At 41.4% G+C, this 27,716-nt stretch overlaps 1 protein-coding gene across 9 annotated transcripts in view; it reads right to left on the bottom strand.

The window, feature by feature from the left end:
- LOC121860762 (C-terminal-binding protein-like) overlaps positions 1 to 27,716 on the bottom strand; it is a 75,993-nt gene that overhangs the window by 35,055 nt on the left and 13,222 nt on the right. For 4 of the 9 annotated variants that reach the window (XM_042358111.1, XM_042358119.1, XM_042358112.1 and 1 more), the window contains exon 1: positions 5,020 to 5,170. The exons of 2 other annotated variants lie outside the window; for them this stretch is intronic. The gene's annotated coding sequence lies outside the window, so the exon portion shown is untranslated. Of the gene's footprint in view, positions 1 to 5,019; positions 5,172 to 27,716 lie in introns of those variants that run through there. 3 more of the 9 variants (XM_042358117.1, XM_042358116.1, XM_042358118.1) reach the window with 2 other exon arrangements.

Genomic DNA, 27,716 nt, shown 5'->3' with positions numbered 1-27,716 from the left:
ACCCAAATACCTGACACCAATAAATGATGGGCTATCAAGTACAAATGAAATGTAAAACAACTTCGTCCCCCTATAAAACTGGCTATTGAGGGAGATGTTGACAAATGTGCTGTCTGTAGAGATAGATGTCTAGCAGCCCTTGGAGCGCGTCTAGCTCAGGTGGCCCGGGCCTTAACTAGGTTAAGTGAGAAAGAATACCAAGTGGTCTGAAACACTGTGATTCTTGACATTCATAGTTATTTCCCCACAATCACTAACATAGTTGGTGATTAAGGTGTTGGCAGCCCAATCTAACAATGATAGATAATAAGAGGATATAACCTCCCAAGCGAATTTTGTGAATAATAATTTTGCTAAGTGACTGACAAAAACAATATACAAAACCCAACACTATACTTCCACCTAGGCTAATTAGTTATGTATGTTGATTCCTGTCTTGGGCTTTGAATTACTCACGTGTTTATTTACAATATGTGTCGCTTGAACCAAATTATCTTATCTAGTATCACTCGATTGTAAACTAATGTCAGTGATTTGGGATACTGGTAAGCTATGAGGCATCTCCTTGGACTTAAAGAGTTGAACCTGTAGTCTTATTCAACATTCAATAAAGTAATGTTTCTGTGGTATGACGTTGTTTACAGTCCAAAACACGGGTGTATATACTCCACATTCCTGCAAATAACGGCAGTTTCACTATTTACACTAACACCTGCATGTGGAATTATAACGACAAAATTTTACCTGCTAGTCTAAGGAAATTGACATTGCAGACATAGTGAAGAAATCGTAGAGTAGAATATAATGGTGCACACAATGTATCATGTTTTGGTTGTGTGCTTACTCGAGCGATTCCTGCAAACACAAACATCAAGGGACTTTGTCAACACTGTGTTATTCATTAATCACACGTGACGTTGACATGAATGGGGCCACACTCCCAGGAACTGTTAAATGAATTACTCATTCGTACTCGTAATAAGCGTTCTCTATATATCTATCTGTCGCTTATGCGTTAAAGTTTATTCAATAAAATAAGTTCACCATAATTAAAATGCCCTAAGTATAACTGTTTTAAAGGAGCTACAGCATTAGCCCAAAGCCAATAACACATTGCTAAACTCAAACTTATCCACTTATAAATCTCTTATGAATATATAAGCCAATTCTGCAAAAGTGGGTAATTAGTCTATTTTAGAACATGACTTTTACTTCCCAATCATGATACCCCCAAACACATTCGTAGTAAAGAATATTTAATTCTGACGTTTAGGCACACACATTTACGCCTTTGTCATATTTAAGGCAAGGGGGCCACACAAGTGCACCAAACAGATTACCAAAATAACATCAAAATTGGGGACTCGGTTTTAAATACATACGGTGACAGCAACTATTATGAGTTAAAATCAAGGTGACAGTCTTGTCCAAGACAATCTCCACCTTAATTTCATCTCCTAACTAATGGTTAGTGAATATATCTAGATAAGATAGACTAATATCATTATAATCTTGATGCAGTCTTCGATGATTTGTTTCAAATAAACAAGTCATATGTATTCTTATTCATCAGTTCCGTGGAATATTCATCGTTGGAACACTTGTGAATCTACACCTGGATTAGTATTTAAAAAATGTGGGCAAATCGCATTTTTTTAAACTCTTAGTGTTGACACCCCAGCCATCAAGAGCTGTACGCTAGGTCAGCACAAACCAAATCTTAAATGACGCCTCAACTCCAATTCAAACTAGTTTAAATTCGCGATTTAGGTCAGGCGAACCAACAGGTGGGAGTTCAAGACCTGCGTCCGTGGCAGCAGTGGGGAGAATGCTGTTATGCTACTTAAGTCAGCGGCGGCAGCGTGTGACCTATCCACTTATATTGTACGGGAGCGGTAGGGGGAGGCGCCACACATCTGCCCACTATCACCCCCCCCCCCCTCCCTCCCAGACCCCACCAATAATAGCCCAGACTCGCCACACCACACCTTCCTCTCTCTCGTTCTCTAATACTGGAAGGAAGTGTCTCGACTTTTTATCAGGGAAAGCGTTACAAAGACCAAATTAATGTATCCGCCCACCATAAAATGGATTATTCATATGGCAACGGGATTGAGAGGCATTCCTGTGGTGGGTTATCAAAGTCTAGCCTGGAGAGCACTGTTATGGACAACTGAACGAACAATTCTGAGTACTGTGAATATCAAAGACGTAATCAAGTACTCTCAATCCATACAATGATAATAAACACAGTAAGACCACCACAGCGCTGTGAACCGATTATTTATTTCATCCTTGTTTTCGACAATTTGGCACGTGGCTGGCAAGCCCGAGCGTCACCCTGGCCGTCAACAACACACCTCTCTTAAACATCTGAGACACATCACACCGAAGTGCATACTAGGCAAGCTGAGTCAAGCACTGACGTCAGCTGAACAAGAGCAGCTGACGATCAGGAAGAAAACTGATGACAAAGAGGAAGACAAGCGAGTATGTTTGTGAGGGTTGACAGATTACAGGTCGGGGGCGCGTGGCTTACCTAGCAACACTGGGTCACCACCACCCACCACGAGGAGCTCTGGTGGTGGTCTTAAACCTTGTTCTCCCTATTGGTACATCATACAAATACGAGTTGATACAGCAATACCTTCATAAGTCTGTTTTCACAACATAAATATAATAAGGTTGCGTGATCCATTTCCCCAGTTTATAAGATACTAAACTTGAAATAAAAATATTTTTCACTTTTATATTTCCATTTCAAACTTCCTGCATTACATACTTAAAAACTCAACACATTATATAAAATATCCCGAGTGGGAAGTGGCCCTCTCCTTCACTTGTGCTGACTACGGCCACCAGGGGTACACACACATATGACTGACTCTCACCATTGTTGACATTCCGCTGATCAGGTCAATTAGCTGCCTCACTCCACGCTTCTTGAGAACCTCTGCTGACCTCAACAGTCTGCTTGCTAATCTCCTTAGTTTAGCAGTCTCTGACCTCACATCAACCACACAAACTAGACCTAGGAACGTTATATGACGCACATGTTAGTATGACGGTCATGTGAAGGTAAACATTAGAATTAGTATTTTAATAACTCCATAAAAACATAACCCGCCCCAGGCTACAAACGTTTCATAACAGTTCTTTAAATAATTTTCCGTCAAAACTCCACATTAATATGTGCAATCTCACGCTATCCCCATTATGAAAATTGTAATACTGTGTTGTAGTGTCTCGTCTAGCGGCGAAATTTTTTTAAAATGTAACGAAGATATTGAGAAAATCCAACCATTAAGTTGTCGGAGGTGACTTTGGACATGTTGCCAAGCTTTACCAGCAGTATTAAGAACTTATTTCCGTAATTCTAAAAGGCGTTACCTTGTTTATGGATGTACCGAAAGTACGTACTTAAACATTTAAGTGAAGGACAGAAATACGTGTAAACGATAGTACGCACATATTTTGCACAAAGTGAAGTATGACAAGGGTTTAATTACCTCCTAACACCGTTAGTGACAAAGGACCACACAGGGCTGGCTAGCTAATGACAGGAGCCACGCGGGGATGACTGACTACACTCCAACCAAAGAGAGCCACAGGGAGGACAGACAGGGGCCACATGGGGGAGGGCTGGCCAAGCAGCAGGCCCGCGTGACCACGTGATCGGCCACATCCTCTCAGTGACCTTGCAACAAAGCGACAACACGCACCAACCTCAACTTTAAATGCAAAATAAAAATACATTATATACAATAATAAAAAAGTAAATCTCTCATACAAAGTATTCGCTCCACCATCATCAACATTTTGATCAAATTAGGATTATTCTAATTAAAGACAAATCTGGAACATCTGAACGAAAACGAACTAGGTGTAAAAATGTGGAGGTGGAAATAAAATGACGCCGTCCGATATCATGGACAATATTGGCTTAAAAGGGCATATGACATGACGTTACTCCAGGCGTGACACCTACACACCGATGGTTACACACAGATACTTTACAGTAAGGTAATAACAGACAAAGGAAGCCCCGGCTATCTACCTGCTGCTCCCACCATCGCTAAACCTTCCAAGTTTTCGTTCAAACTCGACAAAGAAGTCAACAACTCTCCGCAGTAAATGGCAGACCACACCAGCCCGACACCCACACCAATACCACTTATTAAACCCAATTTCAAAGTAACAATGAGTGGTAATAGCCGATTGAGGGAAAAAAGTGTAATATAATAGAGGTCGGCAACAGCAATATTCTCGTCTCAGGGTGGCATACGCAACCTCCCCTGCTGCCATCCTTCACCACCATTATTTAATTATTAACTCCTAGCAAATAAATGCATAGAAACCCACTTAACTTACTCATAACCTTATAAGCTATAATACCTTGTAACAACGCCATCGTGATGAAACACTACGAGGGAAGTAATGAAAATAAAGAGAGTAAATTTCGGTGTTCGTCATCGTGTGCGAGCGTCAGAGGCGTAAGCGGGGCGACCTATGCATGACTCGCCTCAACGTCCACGGCGGAGTTTTACTTTTAACTTTCATTTCTCTCAGAGACTATAACACCTCCTCCCTCCCTCCCTACCCCATCTCGGTACACACGCACTTTCCCAACACCCTCACCCTTTCTCTCAACACCCCCACCTTCCTTCATCTTTCAAACAAACTTCAATTTTAATCCCTGTAATTATGCCGTCTTCATCGTGAACCTAGGACTGGTGAGTGTCGTTATCTATAGACTGACTCACTCGTTACGATAATATCAATCTCTCCACAATAAACAATTACCCCAACACAATCCAAGTTCCGTGCCACACTAAGAACTTATATGGTGTTATAATACACCTGAACTGAGGACGATACTTGTCTAACTTACCTCATCCATACATTAATCACTGTAACCACCACTTATTTTCACGTAACTTTAAGCACCACGGTATGGGATCCAGCACGACAATGGTACCGTAACCATAAACAAGCCTAAATCTCACTTGAAACACTTACCTTTCTAAAGATTTCACAAACCGATCACTCCGGTAATTAACACTTTTATTATGTAATAGTAATAGATAGTTATTAGTCCCAAGTGCGTGGGCGGGGGTGAGTGAGGCACACACGAACACCTTGCACACCACCACAAGACTGAACGAATAAGTCGCTGTAACCAACTCACCAAGCAAACTCTAACACGTACACACGAACACACTCACCCAGGGTACGTCACACACTGCGAAATTTACTCTCATTTTATCATTAACCACAAAATTCATTTTTTTTATAAAAAACAATATAAACACTATTACAAGAATAAGGAAAATTATCGTAAATGTATCAATTATATTAATTAGCAATAATTAAAAAGATAATAAATAGTGTACACTCCGGCAACACCAACTCCAAGAAATCGACTAACCGGCCACCAGCCGCCTTGCTTTACCCGGGTAAAAAAAAGCAAGACCTTGTAACCTCTGTTTGTACCCCCCCCCTCCCTCTTCCACCTTGTCTCCACATTAAACTTTATTTAAATTTCCCAAATTTTGTGAGGTAGTAGGAGGACGAGACTATCTGTGTTGGTACAGTATCTGAAGTTCTTGAAAGAGAAATTCAGATGTGGAAACTGTGTAATGGCAGGTTCCGGTGATGGTTCTAGGTATCGGGGTCGTGAGTAAGGGCGGCGGACCTGGGATTTTGGTGTGTGTGACCCCCACCTGTAAGCCAGACGAGCTGTCACCTCCACTAGCACTAATGGACCATCCATCTACCCCGTTACCATACTCCAGCGCCGTCTCCCCCACACTCACCCATAAATATTCACGTTAAGCTTCAAACTACATCTTATTGTTTCCCCTAAATGAGGTTGAATTAAGAGGGAGAGAACCCCGCTACAACAACTCGTCCTGATGCCGCTTGTCCCCACCACCGACATAACAACACTCTTTGTCTCCTCCTCACACTTACTCCACAAACACGCCATTACCGTTCCGGAAAATCCACCTACATGGGTTAAGTTTATCTACATTTGTATTTGTATTAAGCGTACAAGGTAGACATCCTCCACCTCCCTCCAGGAAAACTCGGGACGTTGCGCAAAAATTCTTGTGTGTTGCTCGCTATCACCCAGACCTCCACCCCCAGAATTTACTCCTGCCATATCAACTTTATCCTATTTTCTCAACTTTCTTAATATATTACCTAAGCTTCCAAAACATTGCAGTTCCCTTCAGATAGTTACTGCGGATAATGCTGTAATGTTAAATTAAAAATATGTTTAAAATTCAAGAACATAATATAATACTGCGCATAATTTCGCCATTCGACGTGTTGGCCGCGTGGATGAGCTCAGGAAATGACAAATGGCGATAATTATAACCTCTATTCTATTGATATTTATGCCCCCAGACTTGTAAACTTCTTGAGAGCTCTCACTCATCCGATATTACTCTGCGGGGAATTCTGTAAGTAAGAATAATAAATAAAGCAACTATTGTAGCACGTTAGTAAGGCGAGGCAGTAGCAGAATGCACACCATGTGAAGTCGTTGAACTAAAGTGTATCATCACTTATATGAATCATACCACAACACACACACACACACATACTACGTCGTAGCCTGCCCTCACCATACTAACACTAAAACATATGATACACAGACACCCACACACGTATGCACAAATACACCAACATAACAAATATACTGACATTAATTAACAAAAACCAGTTTAGAGAAACTGAATGCCAAAATACTCAGACACGTGATCACAGGTGCATATTAATACACATACGACCAAGCAACAACACAAACAACTAACGAATGAATATTGATTTCCTAGAAGACATTCAGAAAAGGATGACAACGTTAAGTAGAGACAAAGAAACATTATTTTACTGTACATCCACTTGAGAGACGTAGAGTGAATAGCGATATGATCGAAATATATAAATGGAAGTCGAGGTTAAATAAAGGTGATGTAACTATGGGACTTAAACAAATAAATCAGTGGCGAACACGTAGTAATAGTTTTAAGTTAAACAAATTTAGAGAGTTATGTTAACGCTGGTTTGGAAATAGAGTTGTGGATGAGGGGAATAAGTTACCAAACACCATCATTAAATCAAAACTCGGTGGGAAGCTTCAAAATATAGGCTGGACAGATAATAGTGACACAGGTATACCAGGACTGCCTTTTATGAGTCCTTACTAAACAAACCCGGCTCGTGTGTTTTTAAACTGTTAACATCAAACTTCGGACAAAAGTGCCCTTAAGATAAACATTGCAAAAATATGAACTATACAGTAATTACTTATAATATTAATATGAATATCCGTATATGTACAGTAAGCATCACATTGTTCATTATATACAATAACCCGAACAGCAGTTACAGTGAAATCAGTTCCATTGAACCTTATCATTATCAAACGGCCATTCAGTCTTTTGAATTTGTTTAATATTTCAGACCGTTTTCCTGTCTCCCGTTTTCTAGCTAACATATACACACACGTACACAAATGATATTATCACTTACCAAACACAAAAGTATACACCTAAACTTTTCAAGTACAAAGAAAAAGACGGTAAGTTAAGCTTTAAATAACTTCCTTAGGCTATCATTCATTAACTTGCTGTTTACAATTGTGTATCCCTTCATTGTCTAGTTGTATACTGAACCAATACGAACTTATACGACTTCATTGAATAAATATGTCTATATTATTGACAGACAGCCTAATAATCTTTCATATCCAAACACAAAGCACGATATAGCATGATGCACAACCTATCCTGCCAATGTCAAAGAGCATCACAAGCAACAATGGTCACTAGCTTCAAGTCAGGTATTAACCAATAACAGAAGAAAACTTATCATACATCTGTGAGGAAGAGGGAGAGTGGCCGAACATGTGTGTGTGCCTCATCTGAGTGACGTGCGTGTGTGGTGGTACCCTCACCCCACCAGCCACACACCCCCACGCTACACCCACCCTGGTACAGGCGGCCGCCAGGCAGACATGGGGAAGGGGGGGAGGGGGTCAGGAGTAGCAAAGAGGAGGTGGGAGGATGAGCGAGGCGGGTAGAGGAGGTGCAGGAGGGGTAGTGGTGGGCAGTAAGGTTAGCTTGGCTTGTGCTCCCACAGACAGGTTGTGTGGTGGTGGTGTGCCCCGGCTACTGACCTCACCACCATGACCCCACCTCTCTTTATCACGCATCGCCCACGGCTCAGAATCTCAGATACTGGAGTCTCTACAATCATTTTTTTTCTGCATTTGAAGATAGGAAAGCACATACTAGCTCATTTAATCTCGATAACAAAAATGATGACAAAAATAGCACTTATGAATACATAAATGTCTTCTTTACCATCAATTTAAAGGAAAAGAATTTACGTACAAATATTAGAAAATCTAGATTAAGCTTTATCTCTGGGTCAACTAAATGAAGAGCTTCATTTTAAACTTCCTAGGTTTCTTTTGAAACTATCACTTGTTTTAACATTCCTAATATTAATTCATTCTTAGTATTTAGTGCATAAAGGGATTATGAACGATATCAAACAAGTGAAAGTGTTGTACATCTGTAAGACCAGAGGTAAAACAAGTGAAGTCATCAGTAGGGTGGTGCTGCCATACCCTCACTTCTGCCTAACACTATTATATGAACCTCACAATCATCTTCACACACATACACACACGCACACACATGTGCACTCCCGCATCACACCACCAGCTGTAAAAATGTGCCAGCTGTGTGTGTGTATAGCGTGTTACGGGCCCCCAGAAAGAACACATACCCTACTTAATTATACAATAAAGAGATGATGATCGTCTCTGTGCTAATTGGCAACTATTTCCTCTCTCAGTATATTATGGTTTAAAAATTTCGCCTACCCGACATCCAGCCCAAAACAATGTTCCTTCCCAATATTTACTTCTTCCTCCTTCGCGCTAACTAGGTGAGTGGAGCGTCGTAATTCGCGTGCAACACGTCAAATAACACAGATAGAACTCCTGTTTCCTCAGTCAACAGTAAAGACCTTATTCATTCTCACGCTGACCAACAAAGAAGTAACTTTAGTTCTGGGAATTATGGCGATTGGTATTAATAATGGTGTCCCGCGCACAACGGCACTCGAGGAGTCCCCCCTCACACACACCGGCCTGGTCACTCCCTTCCACTCACCGCCCAATTTTTCATTTACATTCGTCTGAAGTCAAAAGCCCGTGTGATCCCTTGGTTACGTTCAATCATTTCCATTTGTCACGATAGCGAGCGACACACACCTACACATATGACGGAACCAAGCCTACGAGCTGGTAACAGGTGATTAGATGTTATCTTGATGTTATCTTAGTGCCACTGTGTTCCGACGCGGTGGTATATGTTGTCGCATATAAGGTATGAGTAAACTTCCTAAGAAATCGATAAGAGAGGAGCTCACATTAGCTAAACATCTGACCAGTCATGGAGCTGGGCAGAGTACACATAACAGCAACCACCACGAGACAGATGACAGTAATATTGTCACAGGGGTAACAAAAGCCATACATTAGCTCACAACGGTCATCACTTAATTAATAGCGCGCCCCACCGAGAATACCTCATATTCTTCATTGATAATAGATGCCACATATATAATTTCAAAATATTTCACTGTTTATTTCAACTTACACTTTTTCACAAAATAAATGAAGTCCTCGATAATTCAAATTTTATATATTATCATTTCACGGCCAGCGGTGTCAACAGCGAAGATGACTATACATTAAAGTTATTCCCAGAAGACGTATGCCACAGAAAGTTGAAGAATTTTACGTATATTACTAACGCCTATAACAGACTGATCTATACTAGAATAACCACTTAAGAATTAGTTTGCACTGCATACCTAAATATGTACATGTACTTAAATATCTGAATAAACTTTCCAAATCTGAACAAATATTAGCTCGGCTGCCCACCCGACGTCATTATACATCTGGCAGCACGAGAGCCGTGGGTGCGCCGGCTGAAATTGGCGGGAAAATATTGCCTGCTTCCTAACACGTCCTTTCCATGAAATCTGCCCTTGAAACACAACCCCGTGTACACCCAGTAAGCCCTATCACTGCTACACCCCTCTCTGCATCGCAGTATCCTACTGACCATTTACACATCACGTGATATAAGATAAGGTGTAGAGCTGATCATTACAATAATACGGCATGTTGTGCATACTGTTTTAATGTTATCGTAAAGTAATCTTATCAACTAACCATAATTAACACTATATTACGATTTTTCATTAATAACCAATGTGCCATGAATAAAATTGTAGACATTAAATGTCACTCATCAGTAAACAGACATCCGCGTGGGGTGATATAAGACTGACTGACAATCCAAGACCACAGCGTAAAGATTAAAACTGGTCCAACACTTAAATACCCAACAGTCACGTCAGAAATCTCGCCTGTGAGTTGCCCAGTCACGTTCTAATGAAAGTTAATGCTATAGCTGATTCATCAATATCAAGCCTTTACCCTTTATTCATTATTATAAAGTGCCTCAACCCGGCCGCCAAGTCTAACTAACTCTTCAAGGTCCTGCGGCAACTCCTTTATCCAAACAACTCAAATTGAAGGACATAAGAGGAAGCTGCCGGGATACTAAGATTCGGGTGGTGATATCCGCCAGAATTAGCCCTCCTCAGCGACTTGGCAACCCCACCTCCCCGTCATGGTGGCTCAGTATTGCCAACACATAAAAAATAAACCCAGATCACACCCATTCTACCACTACTCCCCCCTTGCAACCCCTAAATTGCATAACAATATTTTCTTTAAAATATCTTAATTACCTTGACATTTATTTAGCCAGGACACGAGATTAAATAGGGAAGATGTGGGATATAAGGGCAGTGGGTTAAGGTGGTGCACGTTGGCTAGGGTGGCGCGCCCTCAGTCCCGGCTAAGATTCCCGCGCAAACCTCGCCAGCTGACATCGCGCACCAATACCACAGCCGCGCTCACTTGACTCTCTTTTTACATCATCCATCCGTTTCCATCACTCATTATTGCCTACGTTTTTCTTACATGGTTCATCTATTTTTTATGTCGTTTCAGAATTTTAGTCAGGACGGGGAGCGGGAGTTGTGTGGAGATATTGTGTTTTTATTTAAAGAGTTGAAATCTCAAGGTTATTATTAATCTCATTGTTATGTACACCAGTCTTTTGACAGATATACCATTAATATTTTATTTATCACTCCCTACTAAATACGATCTACAGGAACCATGTAACAGGTGAAGGAATAAACAATCAACAAGGGTGGAAATGAGGACTTAATAAAAACGGATATTTACAACAACGATGTGGGGCTGGGAAGTGATGAAATTAAGTTGGACACCTCCCTCAAGAACAATGTCATTACTGTACTTGCTGAATACTGCCATTCACATACACCAAGTAGAGAAATAAGATGCAGCCCTCATGAAATAACCCATTAACAACCCAAGCACGTCTTTGGGCAACTGATTGTTGTGAATGATTAAAACAAAAACAATATATATATATATATATATATATATATATATATATATATATATATATATATATATATATATATATATAAATTGCAAGACCGTACGAACAAATATGACGCTAAAATATCTAGTAAAGCATCAGTTACTACAATATCACAACTCTGTGTATATTCTGGGAAAACAAACAAATAAGTGAATTCCCTCCTGGTTCACTCCGTCTAGCGTCCAAAAACAAGGATCTGGTGGCGGTGTTGCCATATCTTCCTCTCCTGCCATTTAATTTTGGATGATCCCCAATTTCCTGCCTTCGGGCGCCGGCACATAGAGTCCAGTATCATGTACCCACGTAGATGCCAGTTTCACTTTTTTTAATTCAATATAAACCTTAAAAGTCTTATGCAGGCAATGGATAGAGGTAATTTTGTGAAGGCTGGGCTGTTTCCACATATCAGCATTCATTATTTAATATGAGTGGCCTTGGCTCGTATGCACCTCCTTCATAAGTCTGACTGTTGAACACTTGATATAAATAAGGAACAACAATTTACCAGGTTATTTGATATTGTGATATTTTTTTTAAGGTGTAATATATTTTTGTTGGATATTGTAGGCACGTTCACCTTTGTTCCCATAATGTTAGTTGATGTTAGTGGTATTTGAGTTTATTGATTTGTTTAAACTTTTTGTATAAGATTTTCTATAAACTGTTTGTAACCAATGGTGTTTTACACAATACATTGTTTCAAAGGCAATGTTTATTTTGATATAATACATTTATTATAATTATAAACATTCTTCACCGATCACAGAGACTTAGACTCCAACACACACACAAACACACACACACACGCGGGCGAACGTTTCGTGGTAAAAGATATTGTAGCCTTATTTCAATGTCGTCATCCCTTTGTTTGTACTGCATGGGCTCGTATAATATACTGTGCGTCGTTTACTGTACTGTGCAGTCAAATAGTATGTATACCCAAATTCATAAAAAAAAGTAAATTTTATCTCCTAACTGGTTTTATGTGACCGTATCAAGTTAAGGTTGTCTCAGCGCACTTTGAGGTGTTTTTGGTTTTTTGTTTAAGCTGATTAGGTAAGGTAAGGTCGAGTTATACTAGGTTCGGTTATATTTAGTAAGGTAAGGTTCGTTAAGATTATGCTAGGTTGAATTAGGTAAGGTTAATATATTACGTTGGTAAGAAATTTGCTTTGGTAAACGAATCACATAAAGATTAGGCACCCCAGCTTATTTCACCTAATGATTAAGCACCCTACCCCCCCCCCCCCAGCAGGTAATCCTGGTTAAGTTAAGCTAGACTAGATTAAGTTAGATAAGAATAGATTAGGCTCACGTAATCTTGGTTAAGTTAGACTAGACTGGATTCGGTTACGTTAGATATGATCAAAAGATTTAAAAGTTGGGTTATGTAGGTGCGTCGTGAGGAGGATGACGTAGGAGGGTAAATATATGACTCAAGCAACAGCCATGACACTCGTGGGCTTGATTACTGTCGTCAAGATTATACAGGGATTTAGGTCGGGAAGCAAGCAGGCCACACACACCACATGAAACACTGGGTTAGGAAGCATACAGAACACACACACACACACACGAAACACTGATAAATATTACTAGAGACCAACCAGTACTAGACGATAACACATGCTTAATATTATGATACTACTACCTTGTGGGAATGCTTTATGTCGCTTATGAAAACAGGTCAATTTTCTTATCTTTAGAGAGAGAGAGAGAGAGAGAGAGAGGTGGGCTAGCTTAATTTAATAATCTCACACCGATACCCCAACGTTACCTACCTATACCTGCCTGCCAGACTCTACCCTAACACCCCTTAACCACGGCTTTAAATCGACCCCAATCACACCACATCAACTACCTCAACCACTCCATAACATCACCTAAGCTTCCGCTGGGACTGCCTCCATCAATTCATTTCCTACCACCATCCCTCCACCTGTTCCCTTCCCCTATCCACCCACTACCATCATCGCTTCCCTCCACTTCCAATTCAATCCCACCCTTCCCATCTATAACTTATCTCCCCCATATCATCTCTTCCACCTCCCCATCTCTCCCTTTCACACCTCTATTCCCTATTCAACGACTCTCCTTTTCCCCTCTCCTCTCACCAGAAATCCAGGGCGTCACACTGCACTATACTCTCCCACCTTTATCCAACCCTCTCAACCCTCCATCCCTCCCTTTCCTCAGGCCTTTCACTCCTCCCTCCCGCTTCCTGCTCTCTCTCTCTCTCTCCTTAAAACCACACATGATCATCAACAGCCACTGCCACACACTGGACCATCAACCACCACTGTCACACACACACACCAGACCATCAACAACCACTGCCACACACCAGACCATCAACAACCACTGCCACACATGATCATCAACAGCCACTGCCACACACTGGACCATCAACCACCACTGTCACACACACACACCAGACCATCAACAACCACTGCCACACACCAGACCATCAACAACCACTGCCACACACTGGACCACTCCGTCGACCAAGAAGACACAGTAGAGATGGGAGTGTCGCCTCTCCTAACAAATATCAACCAACATAACATATCCCTCAATAATTTCACAGTGGCTTGTCTACAAACAGAAGAACTAGCGTGTTATCAATATACATTTTCACGTAATTTACTCAGATTCATCGTTTATATTCTACATTCAGGTGGACCTCCAACTAAGGCTAATTGCTTTATGTTTACATTGCAAAACGTTTAGGAAGTGGCTCAGTAGATATATTTAGGTATTTCAAGGTGAGTTCATGGCGTATTTTCAGTGATTTGTCTTAGCTTGTGTTGATGGCGTATTGTTTATATAAGAACATAAGAAAATAAGGAGTCTGCAATAGGCCTGTTGGCCTGTACATAGCAGCTCCTGTCGAGAGTTACTACCACTCTCTATCATCCATGAATCTATCTTGCCTCCTTTTAAAACTTTCCAGCGTTCCAGCACTTACTACAAAGTTGCTTTGATAAATTTGGGAATGGTTATATATTATGGAAGTAGACGATGTACTGTATACTGTTGTGAATATCTATAACAGTACTGTAGTTCGTGTGTGTGTGTGTGTGTGTGTGTGCGCGCGTCTCTCTTTCTTGTGTGTGTGTGTGTGTGTGTGCGCGCGTATGTGTGTGCTCACTTTCTTATTAACAATTCATATAAAATGTGACATAATGCTGCATAAAAATGACAACCATCCCTCAACAGGCTAAAAGAAACACCCCCAACCACCCTATACTGAAGGTCTGCATCATATTATCCATATTTCCCAAATTATGTTAATGTGTATTACAACTCAATAAGCGTTATCAATCACGAGGTAACTGCTGCTGGGGGGGTTTAGAGGAGTGGGGAAGGGACAGTCGGTAGTGATAGGCTCAAGGTCAACCTATGTATCCCCCCCCTCCCTCCACCTTCTATTTTGACGCCAAGGTCACCACACCACCTCCACCTGGGACACAAAGAACACTCCCTCACGCTCAATCTCTCATATCCCTCAGTTAACTTCATCTCTCACTTGGAAGAAGACTTAAGATAATACCCCAGTGTGTGTGTGTGTGTGTGACCAGTAGTTCAATAGATGCTTAACATGAATTTCTACGTCAAAATTGTAATGGGAACTTTACCTTAAGAACTTTTGATAAGTCACTAATTGCATGGTAAAACGCAACGTGTGAACTTCTGGAATTCTTCACTCGTAGCCTAAGTGACCTAAATAAGCCCATTTTTTTTTCACATCACCAGTTACGGGGGAAATTAATGTAAGAATAATTAAGAATTCGTCTGTGTCATAGCTTAAGTTAGGCATTAGACGCGTTTTAACATCAGATACGGGCATATATTAAAGTAAGAAATTTAATATTTTTTGCAGCTTAAATGACCCAGTTAAATGCAGTCTTGAGAGGGAAATTTAACCTCCGAACGTTTGAAAATCCACAACGTGAAGAACGACAACAAAGTCAATAAGTTCTATTATCCCAGTCAACACGATGTCAGAGCTGTGTTGTGTGGAGGTAAGACTGGTGAGACCTGACCTTTATTGAGGTAAACAAAATGTATTACCTCACCCCATTGTCGGGACCAATTATGTCTACTTCAGCTCTCAGTGGAAACAAAACAACTTGTATCTCGACTGCAACAGAAAACGATAATTAGGATGTCAGGTGCGGTAGGCTTCTCTGACACAACGAGCTTATTATTTACCGAAGGGATCCCATGAAGACTAGTAACGCTTGCCCGCTTATTTCACTTTAAACCCCTCACTTAGCAAAAGGGTGTTTTATTATTTGATGACATACGAGGAGGTTCCTAATCTTTATGTTTGAGTGGTTGACACACAACACACACTAACAACAAACATAAAACATACTTTACGTAAAAAAAAACTAAACACAGATACACAATAAAATACCAGTCCTTTATACACAGTACACTTGGTTACACTTCTCCCTCTCTCATCTTACACCTCCCCCTTCTCACCCCCCTTCCGGGATCACGTGTGTGAGGGAGGTAAAGTGGGAAGGCGGGGGTTACCCCCTCCTCCTATCCCCCCTCTCCTTTCTTTCCCTTCTCTCCTCACTCTCTTCCTGCTTCCTTCTCTACTTCTCACGGAAGAAGGGAGAGGAAGGGGAGAATGTGTGAAAAGGAGGCGTAAATCAGTAAAGAAAAAGAGATAGAAGTAGGGAGGCAGCGAGGGAGAGATACCAGTGAGGCAGGTACAGAGGTAGATATGGGGAGTAGAAAGTGTGGTGGAGGTATAGGGAGGAGCGTCACGGCTGCGTAAGGCTATTGCGTGACATCCTCGAGGGGGAGGGAAGGGGAAGGGGGGTTGGCGGGGGTGAGGGGAGACAGGATCTGCGTCAGTCATCCGTGAGTAACAAAAGTCCAATGGTGATTTTTGGGGGTCTTTAATATGTGTGTGTGTGTGTGTAAAATAAAGGGATATTTAGATACACGTGCATACAGTATTTAATTTAATACCCAAATATAACCATCCTCACCCCTTACAGAGATACCCAACCATCCCTTTACTCATAAAGTACTCCACAATCCCCCCACACACGCTCTCTACACACACACATACCCCCAGCACACCTAAACCCCCACCACACACATACGCCCCCCAAACTTACCCCCAGCGCACCTACACACAGCCCTAGTGCGTCAGAGTAAGGGTATATTTTTAGCCAGCCACAAGGGGGGAGAGTTTAACACAGCTAAATACCAACGTCCAGACCGGCATTTCCTTCCCTGCCCGCCACGCCACGTCACCTACACGTCACACACCACTGAAGATTCGCTCACGTTCTTACACGTCACACACACACATGCACAACAAACACGCCATGTATACAATACATTCCCATTACAGCCACGATGTGTACATGTCATACATCTTGTCAACAGCTCGTCTTGTACACGTCAAAGCTGTCTCAACAAATGTCACATATACGACTGGAACACGTCGCATGTCTTATACAATGCGTCACTCAAGTTGTCAAGAAGCGGTAGCAATACGGAGTTACTCACGTCACCCAAATAAGACACAAATTGATGATCGGTGAGTCGGCAACACTGATAAGACGATGTTACCAGGGATGTGTAACTTGAGCTGTACTGTGCTGTGATATACTGTACTGAGCTGTGCTGTACTCGAGGGTGGTGCCAACTGCTTCTTTCGTAAGTGACCTTGACCTATGACCTTTAGGACTTAAAAACACATCAGCTCTTGGGGTCGTCGTGTTGAATTTAAATGCCAAGTTTGAACACTAACTCCTGGTGCTCTCCAGTTATGCTGCCCAGATACATAGTGAGGACACTTACATATTGTGGACATATACATATTGTGGACACACAGGTTGTGGACACATACAGAGACAGGCTACCCTCAGCCCCACCAGAAGTAACAGGTTATTGTCATATAGTATATGGTCAATTAAAAAGTCTTTGAGCAATACATCTTTGTGTTGAGCTTAAGTGAACCAAGGGGCTAATACGTGATGATGACTTAAATATAAACGATGAAAGGTTAGAATGAAGAGAGAGAGAGAGAGAGAGAGAGAGAGAGAGAGAGAGAGAGGCGTGAAACAAAGGGTTAACAGTTATGGTGGGCGAGGCGGGTGATATAGGTAGGTAGCACGTCCGCTCTACCCCGACCACCAAGCTTATCCACAGACATCGCAAGTAGATAGATAATTACAATAGAAAAAGAGCAATAATCCAAGTGCTGGCAGTATCATAAAATGCCGTGCCTTAACTTAGATATGAAAGAATTGTACTTAAAACCTAACAAATACACATAGAAGTGTCGGTATAAGATATTAGTCAAAAGTAATGGTAAGGTACTTTTTAAAGTGAAGCCTTCAAATGTACCTAAATCCTAGTATAAAAAAATAAAAATAACAGTAACTTTTGAGTAGAATGTGCAGGTAAAGTATTTGTTAAAGTGGAACCTTCATTACTTGGAAAATAAATGTACCTACTGCTTACTGAAAAAAGCACAATAGGTACAAAGTCCATATTAATTAAGCAGAGCTTCAGCGACTCAGCAATGCAGTGGAGGACGGGAAACTTAATTGTGCATCACAAAAACCAACAATACATTAAGCGTCACTACCAGCAGCAACAACAACAACAATAACAAGAAGAGCCGACAACAACAACCACAAGATTCAACCCGTGTCTGGTGGCCGCTACCCCCTACACCCGCCTACTACACATTTGTTTCAACACACACCCAGTGATACAACGTGACAAACACAACCCTAAGTGGAAAAAACAAGAGTGAGAGTTTACTATAACGAGGTCAGCATGTAACTTGTGAGCTCAAACATGGGAAGAAAGAAAAATTGTAGAGAAAAATTGGTTGGTGTTCTGCAACGCACAATTGGTCCCAAGCAAGGCGACGATCACCGCTGTCGAATTTTACCTCCCTTTATTTTCAACTGTCGCGTATACACCACCTACCTGTTTTCATAAATGTATAATCTATTTATCGTCATACTCACTCACGACAATCAATGACAGTCGGGACTAAGTCGGAATATACAAATGTTATTTATTAATGAAGATCGTGTGTGTATATAGACTTACCATTAATTCATCTGAATTTTCTTCTTGAACAATCAATAACTCCAAGATTCTTGTTTTAATTACTCCTATATAATGTATATTAAATATCCCATTATTGCTTCACACATTAAAGCTGTCCTAACATCGACCAGTCTTGAAGTCCAAAAAACATCCACCAAACTAAATAAACAAAAAAATGTGGTCCGTAAATGGCAACACCACACCTCCTCAGACAGATATCAAAATTCGGCATTCAACACCTGGAATAATAGTGACCATGTGGCAACACTCCGACCCCGGCACAAAATACTGGCGCAGGTTGGCAACACTCATGTTAGCAATGCCAACGTGCTCTTTTATTAAAACTTTTTTCTCTCCCTTAATTTTACCTGTATTAACAATTATTATATCTGCTTTATTAATACGATATGCACACGATAAATGTCAAAGCTCACAATTGTCATTCATAATTATGGCGAGAGATAATAGAAAATAAATGATCAGATGGATTATGACACATAAACTTACCCGTGTGAATCCTTGGCGGCGATGGCTGGGGTCTGCGAGCAAGAAGGGCGCAGACGGCTCGGGGTCAGCCAAGACTCGATGTCGGATGGATAATATATTTTCCTTGGACGGCTTCTCTTCCTAATGTTGGAGACTTTCATTTTGGAACGGTGTGTGTGTGTGTGTGTGTCGGGGTGAATGGGGGGAGGGGGTGGAGGGGCTGGACTGGGATGCATGGCCTGACTTGTGGACTCCCAGGATCGATGACATATCCTCAAAACGTCTTATTCATCCAGTCGCCGATGCGTCCGCCCGACAGGTCATTATAAATAACTTTTTACTTAAGTTGGCCCGTAAATGAGGGGAGACAATTATGCAAGGAACCATGAACCAGAACAAACAAGTTATGGAGGAGGCGAGGAGGTGGAGATGGCCACACACGACAAACTTTTACCACAGTGAGCGAAGTAATCTGTAGTTTTAAGTGAGGTTATTCAACGTTCACCGCACTAGGCTACAAGTGTTCTAATGTTTCTTCACCACTTGCCAACTTCGCAGCTACTAAAAAGTTTTTGTGTGCTTTCTCTCTCTTTCACTCATTCTCTCTCTCTCTCTCTCCATTGCCTTTTCAATTTGAGTAGTAAGGTGAGGTTGAATTAATAACCTGCGTTGACAATTGGTAGCAGCAGGCTTTGTTATTATCTCTCTCTCTCTTCCTCAGTCTCTTTCTCTCTTCCTATCTCTTTTCTCCCAACACAACAGCTCAGAGACGTGCGCACAAGTACTTGAATTAACGACTCGTGTTGACAATTGGTGGCGGCATATGGGGGACTGTTATTGTTGTTGTTGTTGTTGGGAGGAGAGGTGGAGCGCGCGGGGGTCGCTTAAACGGGGACGTCAGCTTTAGTGATTCCTTGGAAACTCCCAGAGCGGGATCACTCAACTGGTGTGTGTCAGCACGCACACACGCACGCACGCACGCACGCACTTACACACACGCTTATGCACGCATTAAATTTACTGCGCACTCAAAATAGTCTCACTCGTTACTAATTATGCAGTCACATATATTGATGATTGTACATAATCTACACTATACTGTATATTCTCATACACATACAAACACTTACCCTAACAACCACACATGACCATATAACATCCCACCTCACGAACATACAAGCAACCATCCCCTCCCACTCCAAAGCTACAAACTCACAAACACTCCCATACCACACAAAAAAAAACATTTCCTACCAAGCCAAATACACACACACACACACCCTTCCACCCCACACTCATACACAAACACACCACCGATATCCACATCCAAATACACCACCTACATCCACACATACCTTCCTATCCCACAAACAGACACAAAAACAACTTCAGAAGTGAGTAAGTAAAGTTTAACTCTTGCTCAAACTTCTGTACCAACTTATTCCCGCTCCCTCACTCTCCCTCGTGACTGTCTGTCTGTCTGTCCGTTTGTCTCTATGTCTGAGTATGTATTTTGTTTGTGTGTTAGTATATTTGTAATTCTCCGTGTGTGTGTGTGTGTGTGTTTCTAGTTATCAGTTTGTGTGTCTGTCTTTGTGTGTTTGTGAGGATGTGTTTGCTTGTGACTGTTGTGTTTGTGTTTTATGTATGTCTGTGTATGTAGGTTTATATGTCTGTCTCCCTGTTCCTCTCCATTCATCTCTCTTTCGCAGTCTGTCTCTATCACCCCCCTCCCCCCCCCCCTTGGATCAGTGAGGTGACCCCGCTACTGTGAACACACGGAGGATAGCTCGGTCATATGCCGGTGAGAGCTGGAAAGTGGGGGGAGGGGGGAGGCGTGGGTGGGGAGGGAGGATGGTAGAGGGAAGGGTCGGGGAGGTCGATGGCGGAAGAGAGGGAGGGGGAGGAAGGGAGGTCGATATATTGGCTGAGGGGAAGGAGTGAGGGGAGGGAAGGAATGGTGTGAGGGGGGGGAGGGGGAGGAAAAGAAGAATCAGATAAACTGACAACTTAAACCCCAAAACAACAGACAAAGGTGATCTACATAGGCCACTTACGTTGACGGTAATCATAATGAAGTGGTTTGGTGCTGGGTAAATTTATACACACATGGATCCACATCGTACACACATATATGTATCCGCTTAAGCGCACACATGAACGTAAGCATATATGTAGGTAAGAGCTCGTGAATACAAAGAAAACAATAGCGTGTGTTTTTCTCAAGGGATACTGTACACACACACACACACACACACACCACTAAATTTGTAGATGGTCTCACCATTGCTAGTGTCAGCAGAAGTGTTCCAAACTTTAGCCCAAACATTCAACAAGCTCTTGTCCAACTTGGAGAGGAAGGCAAGTTGGTTAACATGATCCCAAACTGTAAAGAAGTGTGAGGTTATGTTCGCCCGCCCCCTAAATATATTATCAGCTTGTGTTGACCCTCGACAGCACTCCTCCGGGGGTACTAGTAATACTTATCAACACACCACCTGTCTCCACCGTCCACGCTCAACACATAACTGGCACAGCTTGGAGAATAATGTTTATCAACTATCGCAGCCAACAGTTAGGGTTCTCAAGTGATATATTACTGTAAGTCATTGTTGGGATATACAGTACAGCTCCTGTGTATCACCCAAGAACACGGAAAATTAGAGCGGAGAATGATTACACGGCTTACAAGAAAGTCCTTCACTTCAGGCTCCCTGACTTAACACTCACTGGATCAACCACATGGAAACCTGTGTTAGGATTGACACCACCGACACCCGCTACAGCCCAATCCATAGATACAGATCACGCCTCTCACACTAGCTTACAGGTCTGAATGTTACAATATATGATTTCCTACACACCATGACCACCCAAAAAACAACTGTAGAGTAGTGTGTGTGTTAATCCCTAGTCACTCATGTCCTGCCCTGATCACACCACCATGATGTCACGACATAAAATTCCTATATGATTCTGATGATGTTATAGTTGGTGTCACCAAAGTTGTTTCACTTGACTATTCTTAAGTCTGTCACCAGCTCCTTACCAGATGTCTGTGTTGAGGTCTTGTCTGATTTTGCGACTTTACCAGTTTATCCTCCCGTATACTGATTTGAGATCCACTATTTTAAGTACCCAATTCCCCTATGTAAATCCATTAATCAAAGTACCATCCTCATATCTGAGGGTTGACGACCACAATCCTCCACTCTTAACGTTTTCGGGGCGTGCTTACTAATCCTCCGTGAGTTTGCATCTCTCTGGATATCCAGTTTTTAATTTAACTAAACAATGAAAATACTAAAAAAAAAGTACACACGCCCCTTATACACACACACGTCCCTCATACAAAGTGAAGAGTAAAAATTTGCAGGTAATCTGAGAGAAGAGGGACACAAAGAGGCGACCCAACACCGTGCGCTACATCCCTCCTACCCTGGCCTTGTTCACACCCACCCACCAGCTCTCTAACTACTAATAATCACTTACAAAACAACCACACCGTGTACAGGCGTAGCGTGTCACATTCCTCCTCCCTAACCCCCCCCACACACACACACTAACCAGCTCACTAACTACTAACACTAATTCACATACATATACAGTGTAAAGAGTCACACACCCCTATACACTCCCTGTTTTTTTTTGGCATAGCTCACATAATACAAAGACTAACTCACATACATCTACAAAATACTCACACATTGTAAAGGTGTATTGTGGAGGTACGAAGCCTCCCCTACACTCTTACCTTGCAATTCTGTTTTTGTTCACATCCACAAACTTACATGCACACAGAGAACTTAAAACACAAACACTTACACATAGTGGTTGGGTGATGGTTGTCTACTGTATTAAACTTTATACTTTAATTTGTACTTACACTGATGTTTCTATGTAAATTTGGGGACTTTTTAACGCATAAGATTAAATATTGTTATGAGTACAATCGAAAGCAACTGGAATAGTGGTGAGATTAAAACTAAGAGTAACGGAAGGAACAAATAAAGTCGATTGTGAAACGTATCGAGAGAATTTTTACCAACTGAGACAAACGGGAGATGGGGGAGGCTGTAGAGGAAATGACGCGCTAGATGAGATTAAAATGAGATAGAGATGTGGAAATTAAATAAATGGCAAAGAGATATAGTTTAGTTGAATGAAGAGGGGTACTGTTGACGTGTGTGTGTGTGTGTGTGTGACGGTACAAGGATGATACTGGCTTCCCCACCCTTTCGCCCCCCCCCCTCCCTTGATATAACCACTCCCATTTTTCTTATAATTTTACTTAATTCTTTCCCTTCATCACTTCCCCATCCTCTCATCCCCACCATCTCTCTTGAACACTATATTATTGAATGTGACACTGTCAAAGACTTCAGGCCACCTGGCTTATTGTATCATTAACTTTGTAATTATTATATTGAATCAGGGGTGCTTGAGGACATTCATGCTGTTTATCCAAAATTTGCTAGCCCACACTGATTAGTCCTCAATTAGAATATGACTCCTAATGTATAGGAACCACTGCCCTGCGTGGCATTGAGAAGTGATATCACCCACATGACTCTGACCTATATATACTGTTTGTGAATATGATCTATTTCTTTGTGTATGAAACTCTGTCTTGCGTGGCAGTGAGAAGTGATAGCACCCTCAGAATAGGCAAACTGTATTCCAAGCTTTGTCAATAAATTTGTTAACCGTTAAAAAATCTCTCTCCACCTCTCACTCTCCTACCCCCCCCCATTGAACGGGTATTTCCGGTACAGTATCCAGAATTTTCTCCCCTCAAAAGGTTCGTTCATAATATAAACTATATCAATTAATAAGCTTCGACACTAATTTAAGCTGTATATCAAAGGGTACAATTCTTTGCCAATCTTAACTTCTTCCCCCTCAACTAAGAGATCTGAGAGGGAATTAATGAGCTCACTGAAATCTCAATGGTTTTTCTAAGGTATGCTTCCTCTTAACTGCAGGGTGATTGTGAGAGCACAACTGGCCCACTTTATCCTTCGGCACAAAGATGATTCCTCAGAGCGTCCAACGTCGTGTTTCTTCTTAACTGGTGTTGTGAAGACGCATCTATGACTTGCTTAATTCAGCTGTGAGTTTTCTGAGACTTGTTATGATTGATAGCTAAAAAAAAAGAGAGAGAGAGAGAGAGAGAGAGAGAGAGAGAGAGAGAGAGAGAGAGAGAGGTGCATCAAGTGACCTACCCACGTGCAGGGAGAGGTCATACAAAAGTATTACACAGCGAGATAGACTAATACATTACAAAGCAAGGAAGAGTATTGTATTGCGAGATAGAGTATTACATAGTGAGGAACAGAAAGTGAAGGAGGAGGGTGACAGGTGCATTACCTTGGGGTCATAGTGTCTCATGAACGCTTTGTGTACCTGTGTTGCCATACTTTATGCACAGACACACCTACTACCCACATGCTGAAGCACATGCACGCACATGTCACACTAACATTCATACACATTATCTCTCTCGCCCTGTCACTCAAATAGATGGACAGACACACACAAATATACAGTATACACGCACACACTCACAATGACACGTTATCTGAAATCTATTTTAACGTGACCAGTAATTATTTTCTTTTCCTCCTTATCATTGTTATTCCTATTTATTATTAGTTGTCTTTCTTCTTACTACCATTATTCACAAATACACCCCACAAACATAACCCCCCCCCCCTCTCTCCCACGTATACACACACAGGTGTCGCAGGTTTTACAAGTCTTCAGTTGGTCAAGTGAGCTCCACCTGCTGGCCGACACAGTAGTTGTTGTTATTAGTGAATTTCAGAAGGCCTTCAAAAACTGGAGACGTCTCGCCCCGAATAGATATAGTCGTGGTAATAAAAGTTGTTGTGGTGGTGATTGTGGTAGATAATATGGGAATGATGAGAGTATAATAATAATAATAATCGTACTGTTATTATTATCAGATAAATAAATTTTATATAACAGTCACGTATCCAGCAGGTACAATACACGGTATCAAACTGACTTGTATTGTGCCAAGAGTGAGTCATTCCTCATCCGTGATATAACTTACAAAATAACTATCGTCATTGTGTTGACAATGTAATACCACTACATCGGTGCCCAAACTTGTACCTGTAACACCTATCTGATGCAGATTCAGCCAGTCTAGTCAACAAAGGTTTATACAATTAATATCCCTGGTAACTGAAGAAGTAAGAATAAACCTACGGTATATTCTGGACTTCAACTGAATTATATTGAAATAATAACAATATATCCACAAAAAATAACATTAAAATCTACCTCGGAACTTTACCTCAACTAGACTTGTGTTAATATAAGTAATTGATGAAGGTTGTGACTCAATGTTATTTAGATGTTATTTTTTTAATTTAGCTTAACTCAAGTATTTAGGGTGAATCTTACATCTTCAATCACGAGATATTCACTGTAAGAACTGAGAATCTGGACCCCTGGCTACCCTCCTTGGCTGTCAGGGGATAAATAGCTCGCGGCCAAGCTACAAATAGCCTCCTGTGTCCCCAGCTCACACTCACCTGTAAACAAACACAAACACATGTGTTGTCAGAGTTGATGCTGTGCTTCCTTGTAAACACAGTCAATAAATTCACTCTAGGAATAAATCAAATCCCCCCTGGAATTACACAATGAACATTCTTTAAATACAATACAATATTCTGGTTTTAAATTTATTAATATACTGTATATACAAGAATAGAGAGATAAATTGCGTACTGTAGGATGCTTATAGAATAAATGTATGTCTTGATATACGAGTACAGGGCTGCCAACCGTGACAAACAGTAGGACAACAGAGCTGCCAACCGTGACAAACAGCAGGACCCAGGACTGCCAACCGTGGCAAACAGTAGGACACATGGCTGCCAACCATGCCAAACAGTAGAACCCAGGGCTGCCAACCATGACAAACAGCAGGACCCAGGACTGCCAACCATGAAAAACAGTAGGACTCAGGGCTGCCAACCATGGCAAATAGTAGGCCTCAGGGCTGCCCACCGTGATAAACAGTAAGACCCAGGACTGCCAACTGTGACAAACAGTAGAACCCAGGGCTGCCAACCATGACAAACAGCAGGACCCAGGGCTGCCAACCATGAAAAACAGTAGGACTCAGGGCTGCCAACCATGGCAAACAGTAGGCCTCAGGACTGCCCACCGTGATAAACAGTAAGACCCAGGACTGCCAACTGTGACAAACAGTAGGACCCAGGGCTGCCAACCATGACAAACAGTACGACCCAGGGCTGCCAACCATGACAAACAGTAGGACCCAGGGCTGCCAACCGTGCACGTAACTTCAGGCCGGCACAAGTTTGGTGAAAAGTTATCGCGCCAAAACTTATTGTTGAAAAGTTAGTGTCTCAAACTTACGGCGGGAAATACTAATAAAAAAACTTTTCTTTCTTAAGTTACTTGTCACAACTTTTATTTCAAAACTTTTTACTCCCAAAGTTATAGATGAAAACTCTCTTTCCTGAAGTTGCTTATTTACCATTTATCATTAATATTATTATTATTTTTATTTCTTAAGGCAAGTGAAGATGATTCGTGTATGCTTTAAATTACCTGTATTGATAAACTAGTTGACGTCCGTTTATGATTTCAACTTACACAAAATTGTTTTATTTAATTGAAATTATCGATATAATTTTCTCTTCATAGTCCACTGAGGATTGATTTATTTACCTTAAATAATTAAAGATGTAGACTCCCTTTTCTAAGTTGCGTATTAATTGATTTTTATTTTGTACACCAGATACAAAACCCGGTTCTTGGTTATTATAATTTACTACTGAGCGATTTGTCCAGTATTGTCTTGTTCGGTGATTTTGTCCAGAACAACAGTGTGTAGTCCTGGATCAATGCTGGGACAGGTGAGTTGTCTAGTGAGAAATATGACACTCACAGGAGGGGGGGGGGAGAAGTGGAGGAGGAGGGGGAGCAGGAGGAGAGGAAGAGGAAAGAGAGGAGAGGAAGAAGAGGGAGGAGAGAATAAAGAGAGGATGTGAATGATTAGAAGAAGAGGAGGGGGAGAAGCAAATAAACTTCAGGAATTAACTGATCACTTCCAACCATAATACCACCACAACCACGAGTACCACCATTAACAATAATAACAATAATAACATAATTACCAAGATCCATAAAACCATGAACAAATAGAACAAAATAAAACAACAATATAATAATACATAAAAAATCAACAATATTGATAATAACAACAACATAATAATAGCAACAACGATAATATAACAAGAAGAAAAACAGCACATTAAAAACAATAATACTGTAATAATAAAAGTCGCCACTCGTCATTCCGATCAAGGCTGGGAGTGTTGCCGTTTGGGTGAGCGGCCGCAGGATTTTACCCCTCCCCCCCCACCCCCTCCTCCCCCATCCCGGTGGAAGGTCTTGGCGTTAAAAACCGCCCTTTACATTAACTCGTCTCTGTCAGGTTAAAGCCGCCACACCAGCCTGGACACCACTCCCATTCTC

The sequence above is a fragment of the Homarus americanus genome, unplaced genomic scaffold (assembly GCF_018991925.1).
Source record: "Homarus americanus isolate GMGI-L3 unplaced genomic scaffold, GMGI_Hamer_2.0 scaffold23617, whole genome shotgun sequence".
Taxonomy (NCBI): domain Eukaryota; kingdom Metazoa; phylum Arthropoda; class Malacostraca; order Decapoda; family Nephropidae; genus Homarus; species Homarus americanus.
Note: the sequence above shows the minus strand (reverse complement) of the source record. Positions and strands in the feature narration are given on the sequence as shown.